This window comes from Trichomycterus rosablanca, chromosome 1 (assembly GCF_030014385.1).
Source record: "Trichomycterus rosablanca isolate fTriRos1 chromosome 1, fTriRos1.hap1, whole genome shotgun sequence".
In the NCBI taxonomy this organism is placed as follows: domain Eukaryota; kingdom Metazoa; phylum Chordata; class Actinopteri; order Siluriformes; family Trichomycteridae; genus Trichomycterus; species Trichomycterus rosablanca.
The window spans coordinates 27,596,816-27,619,756 of NC_085988.1; the positions used below are offsets into that span (position 1 = coordinate 27,596,816).

Below are 22,941 nucleotides of genomic sequence, written 5' to 3' on the forward strand. Positions count from 1 at the left end.
TCAAAGCACTAAGTCTTTGTGAATGGGCTTCAAAGAAACCCACAATCAAAACAGTGTACTTTGTATCGTTTCCCATGTGCCTTTGAAACATGGCTTAATCCCTCCTCAGATTCTTCTGGCAGGCTGATGTTTTTCCCACAAAAAAAGCTCAGAATTGAAACAAGAAATGCAGAAAGTAGACTTGATACTGGGGGAATCTCAGGTCCTGACAGCTCTAAAGCATTAGACTAATTAAAGAATGTTTGCTTAACCTTTAGAGACAGACAAATGTGTTTCATTTCACTTTATGATTTATGGTTTAATAATTCATGACTGGCATAGCATACAGCCATGAACCACATGCCATTACAAGTGAGTATAGTATTGTAAAAATGTGTTTATTGTACACATACAGTGCTGTGCAAAAGGTTTAGGCCACCACTAGCCACTAGTGTTGTTTTGGCAAGATTTAAATGACCAGTTTGGTGATTTCTCTTTGAGAGTGGCTTTGCTGATGCAAAATTATGAATTTATGTCTGTCAAATTTTGTGATCTTGGCATTTTGAATAAAATGATGTGAGTGAAAGTTCTTATGCATATTGGCAAGCTTTTAATGAATTAAACTCATATAACATGTGAATGTAATGCTTAAGCATGTCTTGCACAAACCTGGTGTAACAGATCTTTTTCGCAGCAGACAAAAGGAACCTGATTTAAGAAAGCCAGGTTTTTGCAATTGTTCAAGTATAAGGAGAGGTCACACTAAATACTTGCCACTTTAGACTATAGAAGCTATTTTGTGAAATACTGCATTCAAAATTTCCTGTATTTTTTGGTTGTATTCTAATTAAGAGAATAAGAAATGATTAGATATGGTATTAGATATTATACGAGGGTTCTCCAAAAAGTTTCCACACTTTTTTAAACTCTATTTATTAAGAATAAAAAACAAAACAAATAACATCACTTTTAAACATAGTCACCTTGATGCAGTTTTCCCAGCGTCGTACCAAATTTTTAATGCCATCAGCAAAAAAATTTGTTTGGTTGAGCACGTAAAATCCTCTTCCCTTTAAAGCTTCTTTGAGTGGTCCAAAAAGGTGGAAACCAGATGGCGCTAAATCCGGTCTATAAGCTCTCTCTCAGTCTCTCAGACACGACCAATTACTACTCCTCCCACCCTCACTATTTCCAAGTAAAATATAAAAGTGCGGAAACTTTTCAAAGATCGCTCGTACCATATCTAAAACAACAAATCTAATGGTGGTCTAAAACTTTTGCACAACAGTGTATGTGATGTGTTTATTAAGTAAAATCCAGCAATCATAACCAAAATAATCAAAGTCCAGAAACACAAGCAGGGGTCAAATACTGAAAACTACTTAAGTCAGGAAAGCAAGAAACAAGACAATGAAACAACTCACAAGAACTCTTTCTAGTGCATGTTAGATCTAACAATGCTTTACAGGGAACAAGGACAAACACAGTGGTATAGATATCATGACTACTAGGAGGGGAAAGTAGTAAGTGAAATACTCCATATAGGTGAAAAACCAATGAGAAGAAAATGGGTCTGATTTTGTAACATAGACGCAGGGCATGAACAGATGGCACATGACAGTGTTGACCTATAACTGGAGGCTCTGATAGGAAAACCAAAAACATGTTTTACAGTTTTTAAATCTGCCAAATAAGAAAGAAAAGAAAAGCTCACAAAATTCAATGTAAATTAGTATATGCATGATTTATAAGCAAAGGGAAGGATTTTACAGAACTGGCCCAGTTTTCTTTGATTTGCTTCAAATAGTTTCGAGGAAACGTCTTGCATTTGAAGCAAGATGACACAACTGGTACAGTGGTTGCCACACAGCAGCGTGGTTTCCGGGGACCTAAGTTAAATCTGGTCTCTACCTCTGATGGTTGTATGCAAAGAGTGTTGCATGTTTTTCCCTATGTCTGCATGAGTTTCCTAGGATATTTCCATTTAGTTCAGAAAACATGCAGGCGATAGACTGCCTGCTCTAACTTGTGCCTAGATGTGAGTTAGAAGGTGAACATTATTGTGCACTGCGCTGAAATTGGCACCCTGTCCAGAACATATGGCTGAAAGAAAAAATGAATAAACAATTATGGTGATTTAATTCTCAAACTGCCATTTGGACCCAGACTTTTACAGGTCGTTGAAAGTGAAGGTAACAGTGGGACTAGCATCATTAAAAACAGCAATATTAGAAAGGAAACAACCTGGACAGGGCTTCAAACCACACTCACATTCACTTACATACTCACTTCAATCTAGTACCAAATTATAGTAGCTAGCTAATTAGTCTTATACATGCTTTGGGAAACTAGAGTATCCATATGGACACTTGGAGAACTTATTTTATTATTTTGCATTTTTCCTAATTTTCCTCCCAATCTAGTCATATCCAATTACCCGATTGCATTAAGCTTCCTCTCTAGTGATGCTGATCTTCACTGCTAATTGAGGAGAGCAAGACTGACACTGTTTCACCTGCCTGAGGTGAGTTCATATGCGGATCAGCTTTGTGTAAGGAGAGCCACACACTGATCAACGCATTATTCCTCGACTCTGTACAGGCGCCATCAATCAGCCAGCAGAGGTCGTAATTGCATCAGTTATGAGGTCCCTATCCGGCTTTCCACCCTGTATGAACAACAAGCAAATCTTTGTTCATGTAGCTGCTCAGCCCAGCCGGATGGTAGAGCTGAGTTTCAAACCGGCAAGTTCAAAATATCAGCTCTGGTGTGCTAGTGTGTTTTACCGCTGCACCACCTGAGTGGCCTTGGAGAACATTTAAAAACCTTTTAGACAGTATCCAAAAGCAACAATCAATGCAAGGACCTTAAGGGCCATAATGATGTACGGTACCATCTCTACCAGCTGCTCTACCAGGCCACTCTGGATTAAAGCCCAGCTGGGTTAAACATTTCTTTAATGATATTAAAGTCTATTTACTAAAACTAGTAAACCCAGTAAAACACGGCCATAGACTTTGTTTGCCATGTTGAATGATGGTAAGAGTACTCATATCTATGAAATCATGACTAAAAAGCAGCTTTCTTAATGTGTAATCGACATTCACAATGATTCGTAATTCATCAGCTTTAATGACTGTGTCAGAGAGCTCGATGAGGCACTGGGTGACATATGCATAAGCTCTCATGGAAAATGAATGCAGAGAATCAGAGTTTCAGTAAGTGCAGCAGGGCGGAGAGTAAAGCCACATTTCCACTTCACACAAGCTTGACCACAGTGCTGCTCCAGATAATCATCAAGACAGAGCTTGTGCACACAGCCATGGATGCTGAGCTAGGTAGATTTTACACTCCGTGATGACTCAAGGTTGCACAGATTTATAAGACATGGCAAAAATGAGAGAGCTGATGTTTATCATGTTTTCAGTAGTTATGATGAAATACATATAGATAAAGTACAACACTGTGTAGTAGAAAACTAAAAGTGAACACACCTTGTGAAATCTTGCTGAGTGAAGTTTATATTTCATGCTTAGGAGTCTTTAGTCTTGCAGGGAAAGACTTTAACAAGATTAAAGGACTGGAAAAACCTTTTAGGAAATTTGGCTTAAGAGAGTGACCAAACTAATTTAACATTTTTTAAACCTATCTATTTCTTATAAAGGTGGTAATGAAAGAGATAACAGTTGCTGAACCATACCTTAATGTATGATTAACTTTGTAATTAGTGGACTGCCATAGGATAGTTACACACATATTGTAGTACATGTACAGTGCCTAGAGTAAATCTTCAAGCCCCATTGAAAGTCACGTTTTTGTCGTACATCCTGATATCAAAACATTTTTTACACATTTTACCGTACAACATTCAAATGATGAGGAAAAATTGGTCAGATTTGTACAGATTTGTACAGGTGTACTATGCACTTTGATTGCAGTCGAGGTGGGTATATTGCTGCTCACACCTCCTCCTACGCGTCCATCCCTTAGAGCAGTGGTTCTCAAACTTTTTCTGTCACGCCCCCCTTTGGAAGATGAAAATCTGTCATCACCCCCCCCCCTCCAAAAAAAACAACAACAACAAAAAAACTGACAAAATAGGCCGATTTTAACTGTGTTGAAATAACTTCAATCAGTCTGCTATTTCAAAAATTAAATAAAATTTGCAAACACTTTACAAAAAAAGATAACAAAGTTGAATATGTGCCTAAAAAACTAATTTGTGAGAGTTTAAGTCTTATCACTGTATTAGTGGCTGTTTTTCTTTTTATCCCTGTCAAATACCTCTCTGTTCTGTAAATCTAGACCAGGGGTTTACACACTTTCATGGCTTGAGATCTACTGTTTCAGTCTACAGGTCATCATGATCTACTTTTTAAGGTTGGACTCATTATTTTTCAAAAAAAAGTTTTGAAGCTTTTTAAATGCGCTTCAGTTCCTGTATTGATATTCAGCTTTACAGAGCAAGTGACTGAATCACACTGACCTTATTCTGATGATTTGCTCAGGAGCCGCTGATGCTCAAGCAGTTTTTCAGGTGATCATCAGTAAGGATGGACCCATATTTAGACTTCATTATTTTCATGTGGAAAGTAGGTTGATGCGAAAAAGCTGTCAAATATGTGGCAGTCAAATATGTGGAAGTTCCAAATTGTCCAGCAGAGACCCTTGACTTCATATAAATAAAGGTTAAAATTTCTCCATCAGAAAACGTTGAACAGGGTGGGCCATATGTTTCCATACATAGGAAAAATAAACATTGTTTTTTATAAAAGAAAATAAAACATTTTCATTTATATAATATGCTCTACATGACTGCCATTGTTTTGAAAACACATTTCAATTCGTTGCTCTTTATTTAACCTCATTTTTAGGGTATCTGAAATACAGGGTGGGCCATAAGTTTCCATACATATGCTTTTTTTTTCTAAATTTAGTTTTTATATTTCAGATACCCTAAAAAATGTGTTTGAATAAAGAGCAACGAATTAAAATGTTTTCAAAGCGATGGCAGCCATGTAGAGCATATTATATAAATAAAAATGTTTTTTATAAAAATATATATATTTTTCCTATGTATGGAAATGTATGACCCACCCTGTAGATTAGCGCTGCTTTAGGTGGACTGAGGCATAGTCATGGTAACAAAAAATAAACAGTGGCCACATGTCATGTCAGTCCCGCTGTGCTGTGTATGAGCAGCGCTGTACCAGCGTGTACTGTGTGTGATCGAGCGCTCCTGATCTAGACTCTCTGTTAGAATGAATACTGACACACCTGAAAACACGGTTTGTTTATGGTCCACGGTAAAAAAAAAATGCCGATGTTAGAACATTGGTTCCGCACTATATTTCAGTCGGACGCGCCCCTCCTGTCATGCCTCTGCGCCCCCCAGGGGAGGCGCGCCCCACACCTTGAGAAACGCTGCCTTAGAGGAACCTTTTTTCACCTACGCACTCTGCACAGGTGCCTCTCTATCTGCCAATCAGGGTCCTTACACAGCGTTTGAAGACCCCACCCACATAGTCCGGTCATCCCGCCCTAGCAGATCCGTGTCTGCTGCAGGCACTGCCAATTATGCTCGCTAGATGGCGCCCAGCCGACTGGTGGCAACGCCGAGTTTCATACCAGCGCTGGTGTGCTAGCGGAATATCCCGCTGCGCCACCTGGGTGCCCGCTACTGTTTAATTTTTAAACTTGTGTTATAGCTCGAGGTTTGGAGAAATGGTAAGAATCAGCTTTTCTGAGAGAGTTTAAAAAAGCTTAATGTGACTAAATGTATTAAAAGCACGACATAGGAACACTAAACGTCTTTTAATTATTACTGCTCATAAATTCTCTCCACTAATAAAATTTCTCGCTCGTTGTTTTAGTACAATAAGTCATTTTACGCTTTGTGCACCACCGCCCTCTATAGGAAATAACGGCACAGCCAGCGTAAAAGCTATTGTGCCGCTTCTCATGTGAATGTGCCTTTACTGAACGGAATACAGTATTCCAAGATCAAGCATCTCCACGATTAAGAAGCATAAGGAAACAATAAAGAAGTAAAGGTAAAGTGCAGGTTTTATTTTTTTAACTGTATTTCAGTGTTTTATATTATATTTGTGTTATTTTCGGTGTGTAAGTGTCAAAAACAACCTCATTATTTTACATTAGCCTAAAATACATGCAGTTCCACGGGACCATGGAATGCATTAACAGGTTTCCCATACATCCTTATGGGAAAAAACACCTTGAAACTCAACGCCACTCCCAGATCCAATTGACGTTGAGTTTCAAGGTACCACTATATATACAGCCATCATAGCATATCCCGTATAGATTGGAGAATATGTGCCCATTGTTCCTTAAAGGATTGTTTGAGTTCTGTCATATTTGTGGTGACTGGCAATGCACTGTTCTCTTCAAGTGCATCCACAGATTTTCTATCAGGTTTAAGTTAGGGCTCTAAATTGGCCCCCTGAAAGACATTCACCTTTTTGGCATGGTGCTAAGGGTCGTTGTCATGCTGGAAGGTGAACAATCTTCAGCTGTCTAGAAATGGGCTGCATGTTGTCCGTAAGAATTTGGATGTACTTCGAAGCATCCACTTGCCATTCAATTCTGCCCAACTGCTAGTTTCTGTTGAAGAAAAACAATTCCTATAACATAATGTTGCCACCACTGTGCTTCACAGTAGGTATGGTGTATTGGGGTTCAGCTCAAAAAAAGTAGAAGTCTTTCAGCAGGGCACTTTTTTCAGGAGTGGGTTCTTACTTGCCACCCACCAACAGGCCAGCTTTGTGTAAAGCTTGTGAGATCACGGGCACAGGCCAACCAATCTCAGCTATACAGACAGCCGTAAGTCCTTCAGTGCTGCCAGTGGCCTCTTGGTAGCTTCCCTGATCAATATCCTCCTGGCTCAATCTTGGTAAGGTGTTGGTGGTGAACGGTACTCAGGAGGATAGTTCAAGCTGCTGAAATCTGTCTGTATCCCTCTCCTAAATTGTGCCTTTCCACAACTATCACAGAGCTCTTTTAAAAGCACATTTTCAACCATGGTGATTTTTTAAGGTAACATACACTGCTAGTAGTGAAATGCTCAGGGAACAGGGTCCGTGTACCTATGGTAATTCGTTTTTCATCTCAAATCCCAAAGTTGAAAAACAAGAAAACGGGTCGTTTTTCATTTTTCGTTTCAAAAACTAATAATGAAAAACGAGGAAACGGGGCGTTATTCGTGCTTCGTTTTAAAATCAAAATTGAAAAACGGGTCGCATTTTAATTTTCCAAAATCAATATTTTTTATCAGTTCAACCAGAAATAAAAGTGCGAGCGCGTGCACGTGCTGATGTGCGTATACATGCTTCATATAAAGTGTAAATCAGGTACAAGTGTTGAGAAGACGGAGCAAAAAGTCATAATAACGTTACGCCTCGTCCCCTGTTCTGACTTTTGTGTCTGCCGTACTTTTTCCTGCCCTTGTAATTCACACAATAACTATTTATCCTAAAAAAAATAGGGGGCTATTCTAAGAAAAAAGAATGCTGCATTATTTTTTACATTATTATTATTATTAGCGTATAGGGTCCGTGTACCTTTGGTAATTCGTTTTTCACTTTAAATCCCAAAGTTGAAAAACAAGAAAACGGGTCATTTTTTGTTTTTCGTTTCAAAAACCAATACTGAAAAACGGGAAAACGGGGCGTTATTCGTGTTTCGTTTTAAGATCAAAAATCAAATAACAAATAAGCAGAAATTGAAAAACGGGTCGTATTTTAATTTTCCAAAATCAACATTTTTCATCAGTTCAATCAGAAATAAAAGAGCGAGCGCGTGCACGTGCTGAGGTGCGTGTACACGCGTCATATAAAGTGTAAATCAGGTACAAGTGTTGAGAAGACGGAGCAAAAAGTCATAATAACGTTACACCGCGTCCCCTGTTATATTACCGTAATACAGGCTTATTTGTTATTTGATTTTCGTACATGTCACGGTGAAGCTATACAACATCTAATGCTTCTTTTTAATCAGTGTTCTGCCTATTATTTACCACATAACTTTTTGAAATATATTTGATTGTTGTTGCTCCTTGTTTACTGCAGAGTTAGTTCGTGCAATTTTATAAATTTTTGGATGTTTATTGGCCGAGAACAAGAAATATTGAATCGCCTCGGTTAAGGATTCGAATCTTCGTACTGAATCAGGAATCACGAGTCCGAGATCTGAATGAACCCGGATCCTATAGGTCCTCTGATCGGCCCTGGCTGTGAGTGCACGGAAGATAAGTGAGATCTGGAGGCATTTTCATGCAGTAAATCAATCGCAATCAAGATGGCAGTACAAGTGACTCAAGTGAACCGAATCACATTACTGAGTGACTCAGACTAACCCGAGTCCATAAAATGAACCGAATTTACCACCACTATGTGACATGTACGATTAGTTATGCCTGTATTACAGAACTGAGTCCTATACGGTAATAATAATAATAACGTAAAAAATAATGCAGCATTCTTTTTCTTAGAATAGCCCCCTATTTTTTTTTAGGATAAATAGTTCTTGTGTGAATAACAAAGGCAGGAAAAAGTACGGCAGACACAAGTCAGAACAGGGGACGCGGTGTAACGTTATTGAAACTTTTTGCTCCGTCTTCTCAGCACTTGTACCTGATTTACACTTTATATGAAGCGTGTACACGCACCTCAGCACGTGCACGCGCTCGCTCTTTTATTTCTGGTTGAACTGATAAAAAATGTTGATTTTGGAAAATTAAAATACGACCCATTTTTCAATTTCTGCTTATTTGTTATTTGATTTTTGATCTTAAAACGAAACACGAGTAACGCCCCGTTTTCCCGTTTTTCAGTATTGGTTTTTGAAACGAAAAACAAAAAACGACCCGTTTTCTTGTTTTTCAACTTTGGGATTTAAAGTGAAAAACGAATTACCAAAGGTACACGGACCGTATAGGACTCAATTCTGTAATACAGGCATAACTAATCGTACATGTCACATAGTGGTGGTAAATTCGGTTCTTTTTATGGACTCGGGTTAGTCTGAGTCACTCAGTGATGTGATTCGGTTCACTGGAGTCACTTGTACTGACATCTTGATTGCTATTGATTTACTGCATGAAAATGCATCCAAATATCACTTGTCTTCCATGAACTCAGAGCCAGTGCCAATCAGAGGACTCATAGGATCCGGGTTAATTGAGATCTCGGACTCGTGATTCCTGATTCAGTACGAAGATTCGAGTCCTTAACCGAGGCGATTCAATATTTCTTGTTCTCGGCCAATAAACATCCAAAAAATTATAAAATTGCACGAACTAACTCTGCAGTAAACAAGGAGCAACAACAATCAAATATATTTCAAAAAGTTATTTGGTAAATAATAACGCTGATTTAAAAAAGCATTAGATGTTGTTAATAGTTTCACCGTGACATGTACGATTAGTTCTGCCTGTATTACAGAATTGAGTCCTATACGGTAATATAACAGGGAACGCGGTGTAACGTTATTATGACTTGTCACATTGACTTGTGACATGTCACATTGTCTTGATGGACGATCCCATCCACCCAAGTGAAGACAATTTTACCCATGGTACTTTTACCCAAGAAAGCAAAGAGGGATATATGTGCAGACAGCCTTTCGCACACCTTATATACCCACCAAGCCAACTCACAAAACATGACTTCCTTCATGAGCAGCAGAATGTACATTTGACAGTGTGAAGCTATCTGAGACATATCTGTTTACCCTGCTGGAAAATCCCATGACAATCCTCCCTGGCTTCACACGGCCTCAGCTGCTAATCAACAGCCGCTGTATAAGAATGTATTTATTTCTTGGTCAGACAGGTCTCAGGACTTCAAGGTATCAGTCATGAATGGGGTGGTATGCGGGTGACAGGCGTTCTTCGGCACCCATAAAGTATCTGCAAGGTTGGACAACCTGATATTTATGACCCTAAAAGCAATTTCGGGTTAACAATAAGGCTTCTTTTTACGAGCAGTCGTAATTCCGCCAGTATGATTAAAATCGGCTTCTGACTGGCTGGTGGTGTAAATCAGCATATACATCAACCTACTACTTTATATACCATTGCTAGCAAATCCATGCTGCTATTAGCATACCAACAGAGCTAGGAGAGAGATGCATAAATACTAAAGCTATTTAACCTTGTAATATAAAAAGCACAAGTGTACCCAGGAGCATAAGAGGATGTTTTGAGTTGGAAGGGAAGCCTGCCAATGCCAACTAAATGAAAAAGAGTGGATGATGTAATGTAGCCAAGATAACTTTTATTTGATTTTTAGTTTCGCGTGCACAGATTCCAACAAAGGCACCTCAAAATCTTATAGACAGGTCTTCACAAGATATTGGAAACTGTTATAGCAACTGAAGTGCTTAGAATGAATACTTTATTAAACATGATTATGCATCTCATAAACTATTACTGTAGCATGATTCTGCTTACTTACACTCATCAGCCATTACATTAAAACCACCTCCTTGTTTCTACTCTCACTGTCCATTTTATCAGCTCCACTTACCATATAGAAGCACTTTGTAGTTCTACAATTACTGACTGTAGTCCATCTGTTTCTCTACACACTTTTTTTAGCCTGCTTTCACCCTGTTCTTCAATGGTCAGGACCCCCACAGAGCAGGTATTATTTGGGTGGTGGATCATTCTCAGCACTGCAGTGACACTGACATGGTGGTGGTGTGTTAGTGCGTGTTGTGCTGGAATGAGTGGATCAGACACAGCAGCGCTGCTGTCCACTCTATTAGATACTCCTACCTAGTTGTATACCTTGTAGATGTAATGTTAGAGTTGATCGCTCATCTATTGTTGCTGTTTGAGTTGGGTATCTTCTAGACCTTCATCAGTGGTCACAGGACGCTGCCCACCGGGCGCTGTTGGCTGAATATTTTATGGTTGGTGGACTATTCTCAGTCCAGCAGTGAAAGTGAGGTATTTAAAAACTCCATCAGCATTGCTGTGTCTTATCCACTCATACCAGCACAACATACACTAACACACCACCACCATGTCATTGTCACTGCAGTGCTGAAAATGACCCACCACCCAAATAATACCTGCTCTATAGTGGTCCTGGGAGAGTTCTGACCATTGAAGAACAGAATGAAAGCAGGCTAACAAAGCATGCAGAGAAACAGATGGACTACAGTTAGTAATTGTAGAACTACAAAGTGCTTCTATATGATAAGTGGAGCTGATAAAATGGACATTGAGTGTAGAAACAAGGAGGTGGTTTTAATGTTATGGCTGATCGGTGTAAGTAACAGATTACTAACTACAATATTAATGACTGCTGCATGGTAGTGAAAATATTCTTAGGCCTTTCTGTTGACCACTGATTTCAGTACATTGAAACCAAATCTCAAAATCTTGTGGACAGTTCTCATTTACTAGATTTTTGAAACCGTTATAGCCGTTGCGGTGCTTAGAGTAGACACTTCATTAAACATGCTTATGCATCTCATAAACTATTACTATAGCATGACTTTTATCAAATGATCTGAATGGTAGTGAAAATATTCTGTTGACCACTGATTTCAATACATTGAAAACAAATGTCGATCACTGAAGAAAAATGACTCACCAGGGTAAATGTGTGTGGGCAATAAACTGATCGATGACTAATGACATTATGTTAATAATTGATATGCTTGCTATATAGAACACTAAATTAAAATAGCAATACACAGTGTTTGCATAAGGTAAATCAATTTTAGTGTGCTAAATCAACTTCAGCTGTTTGGTTTCTATTCTTAGTCCTACATGTCAAAGATTTGGAAACTGGCTCTCCCAGCCTGTTCATTCAGCTCACATGGAAACCAAACCCATGTTTGCTCAATGTACCATTAAACACTAAACTAAGGGCATTGGTAGCCCAATGGTTAAGGTATTGGTCTAGTTATCAAAAGGTTGCTGGTTCAAGCTCTAAACAATGTAGCCAAGATAACTTTTACTTGATTTTAAGTTTCGTGTGCACAGATTCCAACAAAGGCACTGCAAAATCTTGCGGACAATTCTCATTCACTAGATTTTGGAAACCGTTATAGCCATTGCAGTGCTTAGAGTGAGCACTTCATTAAACATGATTATACATCTCATAAACTATTACTGTAGCATGATCATGCTTACTTAAGTAACATATTACTATTTACAATATTAATGACTTTTATCGAATGGGCTGCATGGTAGTGAAAATATTCAAAGGTCTTTATGTTGACCACTGGTTTCAATTCATTTAAACCAAATGTAACTGGTTCCCTCAGCATGTTCATTCAGCACACATAGAAACCAAACCCATGTTTGCTGAATGTACCCCTAAACACTAAACTAAGAATAGTGATAGCTCAGTGGTTAAGGTGCTGGTCTAGTAATCAGAAGGTTGCTGGTTCAAGCCCTATATGTCTGCTGAATGCTGCAAATGTAATCCCAGGATATTAAGTAGCTTTTATGGCTTTTATTTTTACACTAGGTCATTTACTGAAAAATGCGGTTAAACTAGGACCGTATAACCAATGTGACTGTTTACCTTACTGTTTGTACCAGTTAATTGAATGTTACTACAGCTAACTCTAAAGCCTTGCGAGCACCCATGCTTTCCCACCACTTTATATCTTTTCTCTTTTGGTATTTCTCTCTAAAGAAAAAGAGAAACACACAAAAAGAGCAAAGTCTCAAGAGAAGAAGGAAAGATGGAATAATGTTCAGATGTATTGGTTTTATTGCCCAACAAAGGGTCAGGTCAGGTCAGGACACAACTACAAAAAAATCTAATATCTATTGGTAGCTGTGCAGCACATGCCCTTTTGAAATGCACTGAGGCTTTAAGCCCTCTTTTCTCATTACTCCTGAACTGTAATAGCCAAACCATTTTCCCCATACCAAATGATAAAAATGATCATTTGAAGGGTCCCCACTGTCTTTTTACCGCCGCTATCACAAAGAAATAGAGAAAATAATACGTTCTCTGCTTCATCTTGTTTCTTTTACCAGCATGTTATCTGCGTCCCCTTTACTCCTTAGCAGAAATACAAGAAGCAAAAAATGCAATAAAAGTATAAAATAACTGTAAACATATTAAATAAACCCCTTGACACTTCCCCCTAGTGGTATACACACTGGCAGCTATTTTAATTAGATTGAAATTTTAAGTATTAAAACTGATATTGCATTAAGTCTTAAAGTTCAACTCTTGGGGTTTATGTCTAAGGGAGGGTAGACTTCTACTGTCTGATCAAGAAACTGACACAAGTCACAGAAGAATGCAGGTTAGGGTGTTGTTATAAACATCAGAAGTCGCCAAAATGCTAAAGGATGTTGAGTATATCCAGATTAGACTACAAAACAAACAAACAAACAAAACACTCTTTATTATTATTATTATAATAATTATTATAGGGACAGTGGTGGCCTAGTGGGTACAGCTTTGGGCTATCAACTGGAAGGTTGAGAGTTCGAATCCCAGCTCTGCCATGCAGCCACTGTTGGGCCCTGAGCAAGGCCCTTAACCCTTTCTTCTCCATGGGGCACTATACAATGAATGACCCTGCGCTCTGACCCCAGCTTCCATATAAAGAAAGAATTTCGTTGTACTATACGTCTGTATACACTAATTAGCCATAACATTAAAACCACCTTCTTCTTTCTACACTCACTGTCTATTTTATCAGCTCCACTTACAATATAGGAGCACTTTGTAGTTCTACAATTACTGACTGTAGTCCATCTGTTTCACTGCATGCTTTGTTAGCCCCCTTTCTTGCTATTCTTTAATAATCAGGACTCTTCCAGGACCACTGAGTAGGTATTATTTGGGTGGTGGATCGTGTCTGTGTTAGTGTGTGTTGTGCTGGTATGAGTGGATTAGACACAGTAATGCGGATGGAGTTTTTAAACACCCCACTGTCACTGCTGTACTGAGAATAGTCCACGAACCAAAAATATCCAGCCAACATTTTACATTACATTTTCAGCATTTAGCAGATGCTTTTATCCAAAGCAACTTACAGTTGTCACAGTATACAATCTAACAATCTAAGCAGGGTTAAGGGCCTTGCTCAAGGGCCCAACAGTAGCAACCTGGCAGTGGTGTGGCTTGAACCGACAATCTTCTGACTACTGGTCCATTACCTTAACCACTAGGCTACAGCTGCCTATGTAAAATGTAAATACTCCAGCAGCGCTGCTGTGTTTGATCCACTCATACCAGCACAGCACACACTAACACACCACCACCACGTCAGTGTCACTGCAGTGCTGAGAATCATCCACCACCTAAATAATACCTGCTCTGTGGTGGTCCTGTGGGGATCCTGACCATTGAAGATCAGGGTGAAAGCAGGCTAAAACAGTATGTAGAAAAATAGATGGACTACAGTCAGTAATTGTAGAGTACAAAATGCTTCTATATGGTAAGTGGAGCTGATAAAATGGACAGTGAGTGTAGAAACAAGGAGGTGGTTTTAATGTTATGGCTGATCAGTGTATGTATATATGACAAATAGGGATGTCCCGATCACGTTTTTTTGTTCCCGATCCCGATCTTTAATTTTGATCCCGATCCGATACCGATTCTCAAACCGATACTTGTATTTTCTAGACATTGTCTAGATAAGAACTAGATAACACTGGATTAATTTGAATAACTGTAATGTACTTGAAGTGTGCACTGTGTAAACAATGTACATGTGTAACAACTGAATAGCTCTGCAGTGCTGTAGGAAAAAAATTGCCTGCATCCAAGCTATTGCTTAATGTTCTTTTACAAAATAAAAGTAAACAAACCTAGTGCAGCATTGTAGTAAAAATGAAGTGAGATAATTACAGTTTCACTTTGAACTTTATATTCAAAAAACATAATTCTGTTTAATGCAGTAATACACTAAAAATGAACAAAAATCTCCACTCACAAGTGGTGTAGCAACTTAACTTGAATATAAAAAAACAAATAAGTTACTTAACAGCATTACAGTAAAACCTGAATACCAAAATAAAATGGAAAGTCACTCTTTTGTTATGAAGCAAAGCCAGTTCTTAAAGTGCTTGTATTGTGACAATGGTTTGATGGACGGGTCTACGCAAAGTGAGTGTGTTTTGACCCTTTGGGGCTTCCATAGTGCATGGGATAGCGTGCTTGGCTCTGGCTGTCCGCTATTCGGAACAGAATAAGTTAATAAAGTGTTTTGCCCCCGACAATTTGTGAATATACCATGTATTTTATTTCTTTATTAAGCGAGTGCATCACTACGACGCTCGGTTACATAACTAAGCCAATCAGAGTGCTTGATACTGAGATGTCGTTCAGTCTTGTAACACGTAAACTCGTAAAAGCTGTATGTTATGGTCCTGAAGTTTTCATACTCGGATTAAAAGTTATTGTTTTGTAAACCGGAGTGATCCTCGACTCACACACCATATAAACAGTAAAATTCTACAGTAATGAACGCAGCTCTGCTCCTACCGCCTCGTGAAACGCTCGCATTGCAGACATTACACTGCTGTTGGACTCGTTTCACTTTCCAATTTAAAGTATTTCCACACAGCGGACATGCTGACGTAAAACAAAAGATCGGGTTATGATCGCATTAGTAATTAGTGCCTTGATCGGCCCCGATCCCGATCTGTGAGATCGGATCGGGACATCCCTACTGACAAATAAAGACATTCCAGTATTATTACTACTACCTTAATAATTTATTGAGTCAAACTACAAAGTGATTTAAAACATGAAAACACCAAGTTTACTGGCCAACAGCAAAAATGGTTTTAATAAAACAATTGAGCTACAGTGAAGGAGAATTGCTGAGTAACATATAAACACTGATAAGTCGGATGCATAATTCACAAACAAATGAATTTTATGCTGCTTTTTAAAATAACAATCTGGAACTTGTGTGTACTAGGAACAATTATATAATTTAATGTCTTTTCATTTTTGTGAATCTTAAGTGTCTTTTTAATAAAGCCATGGTATAAGTATAATAATACGTGAAAATGGATTGAAATGGATTGAAAATGAAAATGAATATTTAATTGGTGCATGGGGGTCAGATGTTACAAATGTTAAAAATGTTATCACTATAATACATTTTGAATTTAAATTTGACAAGTCCCATTTTTTAAGGTTCATTAGTATGTCGCATAAGGTGGTTACACACAAAAAAAATCTCTACCACAGAAAAAGGTGCCTACAGTTCGGCTCTGATTCTATTGCTGAGATTCTATTAGTATGCAAATTAGAAATGTCACTAAGCCTACATGCACCGACCCCTTTTCTTGATAGACTGGGTAACGTCCTGCATTTGTACTAAATTCCCCTTATACAATGACACTACTGAATTCTCAACTCTGCTCAGTAATGAGAAAGTATAATAATATAAATTATAACAATTTATTTTAACAGATCAGTTGTATAAAGTAGTTGCAGACAGATTCTTTATTTAATAGAAGCACATTTTGCAGCAATTACAGCTCCAGGTCTTCTTGAATTAGTTTAGCCTATTCTTCATGACAGATCCTTTTTTTGCATTTTTTCCAGTTTTCCAATTACCCGATTGCATTATGCTTCCTCTCTTCCTCCCTGTTGAGGAGAGCTGTGCGCAGTAGCCGACTGTATTTTTTCACCTGCACGAATATAGTTCATATGCGGATCAGCTTTGTGTACGGAGAGCCACACTCTGACCAACACATTATCCCTCATCTCTGTGCAGGCGCCATCAATCAGCCATCAGAGGTCGCAGCCGCATCAGCCATGAGGTCCCATCCGGCACCCCCATAGAACAACAGCCAACCGTTGTTCGTGCAGGCGCCCAGCCTGCCGGATGGCAGAGCTGAGTTTCAAACCGACGAGTTTGAAATATATAATGTGTTTTACGGCTGCGCCACCAGAGCACCTTCATGGCAGATCCTTAAGTCTATTCATATATGCTAGTCAAACGTATGTGGACAATCTTCCTAATTATTCAGTTTAGGGTTTTCAGCCACACTGATTGCTTACAAGAGCAATACAGAGCTCCAGTGCATGAGGCAGGGTTAGTATACAACATGGTTTTACGAGTTGAGTGTGGAGAAATCCCTTCCTGAGAGCATTCTGTTATTATAGCCACAAGGATGGAGGGCAAGTCCATATTAAAGCATATTGTTTTGGAATAGCATCCCTAACAAGCTCATAGTCAGGTGTGCACATATCTTAGATTATATGTTCCTTTTCAAACCACCCAGATTTCAGGCAGGCAGCGGGCCATGTCTCTTCTCTTTCCTAATCCCTACTTTATCTCTTCAGTTTTTGCCTTAAGAATCATTCTTAGACTATTCTCTCTGCCCTTACTATCACACACTCTTTCTTTCTGACACCTTTACCCTTTCAAGTCCAAATACACACATTCACACACACAATGACAAGAAAAATCAAGTGCAGGCTGTGACATTAATCCACAAAAAGCTAAGGCATTAGCAGTTCTATCTGCATGTCAGAGGTGGAGGATTCCTTTTAAGGTCAGATATAAAAGTGGAAAACAAAGCGTTTCTATGTCTGATAAGAAATATACTATTTTAGCAGGTACTACTAAACCAAGGATTCACAATGTGGAGCATATTTAAACAATCAATGGCATTTAGTGTTTTAATGGAACCACTTATTCATGATCATCCCTGAGCAGGCGTTCGCCACAATAAGGAGGAGGCGAGATATTGACTCGGGCCATTTTGCTCTGGCACAGCTGAGCTGAACGAATTTGTTCCTACTCCAAGGTTAGCTTTGTTCTGCACCACAAGGGAAACAAGAGGCAGGTCTGCAAGTTCAAACAGAGGTATGTTATATTCATCAGGTCTTCTCAGTGGCAATACTATCAAGTTAGTCTGATGGTAGTGACATATCTGCTGAGCTCAGGTAAAATGCTTACCTAGAAAAGCTTTGTAAGAGACTTGGATGTCCTGTCAGTCATGGGGTTTTACTTTTGTGTGTCCATATGAATAAGTGCACAGAGCAGTTTAGTAGTCCACACCCTTATGTTGGGTGATACATTCCAAGACTTCCACCATAAATGACTGGAACCGTGGATAACAGAAGGCGTCAAGCCTATGTTGTCTTAACGCTTCCTTTACTATTGGTCCTTAGATTATATCTCACCATCTGAACAAATTATTCAAATAAGGTGACTTCTTTTTAACACTGGTAGTAGCCCACTGTTCCATGTACTTTGTACTAACAAACAGTTGTTTGTACAGATAATGTGAATTTATCAGTTTAAGTCTTTAATATCAAACACAGTCATGGACAATTTTGTATTTCCAATTCAACTCACTTGCATATCTTTGGACTGTGGGAGGAAACCGGAGCTCCCAAAGGAAACTCACGCAGACACAAGGGAATATGCAAACTCCACACAGAAAGAACCCGGATCACTCCACCTGGGAATCGAACCTCAGACTTTCTTGCTGTGAGACAACAGTGCTACTCACCAAGCTGCCTGAAATCATTGAAATCTCAAGACCAACATGATATATGTGTGTTATATTTTGACTGTAACATTGTGCGGGTGTCAGATATGATGATAGGTATCGTGAAACGTGAGTATTATTTTAACTCCCAATGTGTAAATAAACTAGTATAAACAGTGATCTGTTAAAGAACTGCTTCAATCCACCGCCACAGAGAGTTTAAGCTCTGGCCTAGGAGGGGAAAGGTTTCTCCTCACTGCCGGCGCTACAACGACTTCTGCTGTCTGGTTAAAGCACCAGCACAAGCAGCAAAGATATTGCAGAGAGTTGCATGATCCTCTTTTTGTGGTTAAGTTATATCTGTGGGAATCTGCTGCTAGCATTTAAATAATGCAGCGGATAGGTTTACATGTTTTTATTGGTGAGATTGATGTGCAACCAGCAGAGGTCACCAGTGTGCACAGGGAAACTGAGTATATCCAAAATTGAAAGCAAAAATAGGAAAGACCAGACACAGTAGATAAACCAGCAAAAACATGCTGTATATCTACATTGTTACAATGGTGACAAGTAAAATAGTTACCGCCAACCTCCAGGGACAACCTTGTGTACCTGTGTTACTCAATACATTACAAACATTACTCCTAGTTTTAACCCAGAACCTACTGTACCTTCTGCTCTTTTTATTGTAAGGTCTTCTAACAGGGTTTCAAGAGGTTTGTGTTCTTAAAATGCTCTCTATTTGTACTAGAGTAAAAAATGTTTAATGAGGGTAACACAAAGCTCTTCTGTAAATCTGATTAATTATGTAAATGTAAATAAAGCTAAGTAGCTCTTATAAAGACGGCTGCATAAATTTGATATTGACTATCAATTACTGGCCCAATATTGTCCTAAGAAAATCGTTGGTAAACATTAATCTGTTTGCTTCTCGTTGCTCAAGGGCACCTGATACAATTCTCTGGTTTTCTTAGTTTGTAAAACAGAGAAATCACCAATTGTGCTGGACCTTATCCCTTCAGAACTACAACTGTAGTTCTAACTATAGTCCCAAACCTGAATAAAAATAAGGAGGTTTGCGTCAGTATGAGCATCTGCAGGAAAACCGTGCCAAATTAGGTATGCAGACCCGAATGATCTGTTCCAAAACCCCAAAAATATATGATAAAAATTGATAATGGGTTTAAACGGACTAGACACACCCAGGCTTAATTAACGTAAGCCTGGACAATGTGTAGTCTGGACAATAGCTGCCGATGCCAATTCTCAAGCAGTGTTTATCAGTAAGGGTGGAATCGCGATCAATCGCAGTCCTAATTTTATGTGCTACAAAAGTGTGGCTTTATAGGCACATGTGCTTGACTGGCCTGCCTGCAGTCCAGGTCTGTCTCCCATTAAAAATATATGGTGGATCATGAAAAAGAGAACCATATGATGGCGACCCCAGAAGCTCAGCTGTTGAGAAGCTCAAGTCTCGTATCAAGCAAAAATGGAAAAAAAATTCAATCGTAAAATTGCAAGTGTTCTGCAGGCAACAAATTCTAAATCAAATAAAGTTGATTAATTGAAAAGTTGGATATATAGCGTGTATACAATTTTGATCATCTTTGTTTTGCCCCCTTTTTTGCCCAAAATCAAGTAATTTGTACCCAAAATCAAGTCATTTTTAACTCCCCATACTGTAATACTGTTCACACCATCCCTGACTGAGAAGAATTATTGATTATAACACATTCCTTTCAACACATGTGTAGTTGGTGCTTCTTTTCACCTGCCAGAGACAAAGTCTCACAGAAAGCCTTACAGATTATGTAGAGATTCACTTTGCTACTTCTTGATTTCTCCACTATTGTGATTTATCAGTTTAGCAAGATTAATGTTTAACTTCCAAATAAAAAAAGAGAGGTAAGACTCGCTGAAAATGGTTAGTATATGTACAAGTACATAAGTAACACTCTTGCTAGCTAACATTATGACCACTTTTCCTCCAATGTTACATCACCCAAGGTGAAATAAGTAAGGTATAAATGTGGTCTGATTTCTGCTCAAAACATAACACAGTAAAAAAAAAAAAAAGGAAGTATGTGAATATATTCTGAGCACATCCCAGCCTGTCTTAGACACAGACTGGTCTGAAGTGAAGACATCTCTGACTGGCTGTTTTAAGTCTACAGAGATACTGTCAACTCTGTCCATATAAATGGATATTGACAGAGGCTCTGTGATGGCCCTGTATGTTGTCCACACACCTTCAAAGTCATAATTTATTTTCCGACTGCATGAATCCCCATCCATTTCACTTTAATAAAGTGGAATTACACATTAATCTAAAGAAACACATGAAAGTCATGGAGCTGGTGTTTCTGTTTGCCATTTGCTCAACTGTTGATAAGATCTCACTGACAGCGTACTTATAAACAAGCTAAGAAAAGGACAGAAGGCAAAGCTCCAGGAGGATTCATAACGGCTTTTCTCTGCCTATGAGCAGAATAAAGTGCATTTTGACTAACAGCTTATGTCACAGAGAATGTGTTGGAGCTTTAGGATTTTTTTGTAAAGGGGAAGGGTATGAAAATGTGAGATTTCAAAGAGCTCACACAGCAAAAGGATCAACCTATCAATTATTAAAAACTACTACAGATCTCCCTCTTTTTTCTCCAATGTACATATCTTTTCAAATAATGCCAACAGAAGTGACCTGATACCCAGATACCTAGTGGGACAAATGGGACTAAACATCATATCAAACACAACCTGATGGATAAATTACAGAACAGTGTAAAAAGGAATGGTTCCTTTAGACCAGTGACGAAATGGCAATTCCTATGTGTTACACAAAGCACCATATTTGTAATATACTGTGGTTGTAACTTTCTTTTGAAAATGGCTGGTCGCTATGGCAATTACTATACCAATTGATAATAGGTGTCTACTGCCATGAATTTGACTATTTCATTTTTACTGCAGTATAGATAAAACAGTTCTGTAGCAAACACGCTGTTGCTAATCTTGAATTAATAAAACAAAAACGTTAGAATTTTAATGCGAAAGAAATTATGAAGCATGGCAGAGAAATTAGATTTCAGTACTTACAGGAGTCCAATTAATATGTATTAATTAATGTAATTGAATAACACTACAATAACCGGTTGGCTGGGCGCTCCCTAGCAGACACAATTGGCAGTACCTGTAGTAGAAAAAATTGTCCACTAGTCTGCTGGGTGGGAAAAGACTTCAATGCCCTGGTTAGTAACTTGAGGCACCTAAACAGGAATGAAGATCAGCTCATGACTGGCCTCACGAACGAATCCACCAAAGTATGGGCGAATAAGAAAAGGTCGGTGGTCTGCGCGCACATTGGAGGGGACACATCAGGGTCCCCAGCAGCAAAAGACTAATTGACTACACTGAACATGCTAGCACACCAGAGCTGACATTTCGAACTCGTCGGTTTGAAACATAGCTTGGCTGGGCGCCTACATGAACAACGATTGGCTGTTGTTCAAGGGGGGTGCCAGACAGGACCTCATAACTGACACAATTAGGATCTCTGCTGGCTGATTGATGGTGCCTGCACAGAGACGAAGGATAATGTGTTGATCAGGGTGTGGCCCACCGTACACAAAGCTGATCCGCATATGAACTCGCCTTGTGCAGGTGAAAAGATACAGTCGGCTACTGCACATGTGACAGAGGGGGCATGGGTTAGTCTCTGCTCTCCTCAACCAGGGTGGAGATCGACATCAGTAGAGAGGAAGCATAATGAAATCAGGTAACTGGATATGACTGGATTGGGAGGTAAATTAGAAAAAAATGCAAAAACACACTACAATCTTTTATGTTAATATGATTTGCTTTTAAAAATCTAACATTAGGTAAAAAATCTACTTTTCAAACAGTTTTCTACAATCAATACTTTAAAGTCATGATAGAGGATATTGGTGTGCTATCTCTTAATTATTTTTTACTAACCTTTTTATCCCACAAAAACTCTGATCAAGACAGAAACACACCTTGGACAAGTCACCAACAACAAACCATTCATCATTAAATCATTTACCCCAATGTAAACATAATTTACAGCAGCTATTTCACCTTCTATATGTTTGTAGTAAGTTAAATAATCTTAACTGAATTATCTTAATTACTCTGCTAAAATCTATTACTGATCAGATAATTACTTTGAAAGTGAATTACAAAAAAGTGAAAAGTGAAATACAATTTAAAAAATGTGGGCCTCTGTCAGCCCAGTTTGAAAAGAGAGGCTTTCTACGGCTTTTGAGAGCTTATCCAGACAAACATTTTCTGCATAATTAGCTTTTAAACAATACACTTATTAATATTCTAGCAGTAATTTGCAGTTGTTTATGCCAAATGTTCCACGTGAGGAAAAAACTACAATAATTTCATGCTCAAAAGCAGGTTTTCTCATTTTTTGCCCCAGTGAATTAATCAGTGAAGAGTTCACCCTGACAGAAGAAATTGCA

General features: G+C 38.6%; 1 protein-coding gene across 1 annotated transcript in view; it reads right to left on the reverse strand.

Annotated features, from left to right (window-relative positions):
* The window catches only part of b4galnt4a (beta-1,4-N-acetyl-galactosaminyl transferase 4a), a 277,540-nt gene that overhangs the window by 181,605 nt on the left and 72,994 nt on the right, over nucleotides 1–22,941 (reverse strand). The gene's annotated exons all lie outside the window — the stretch shown is intronic.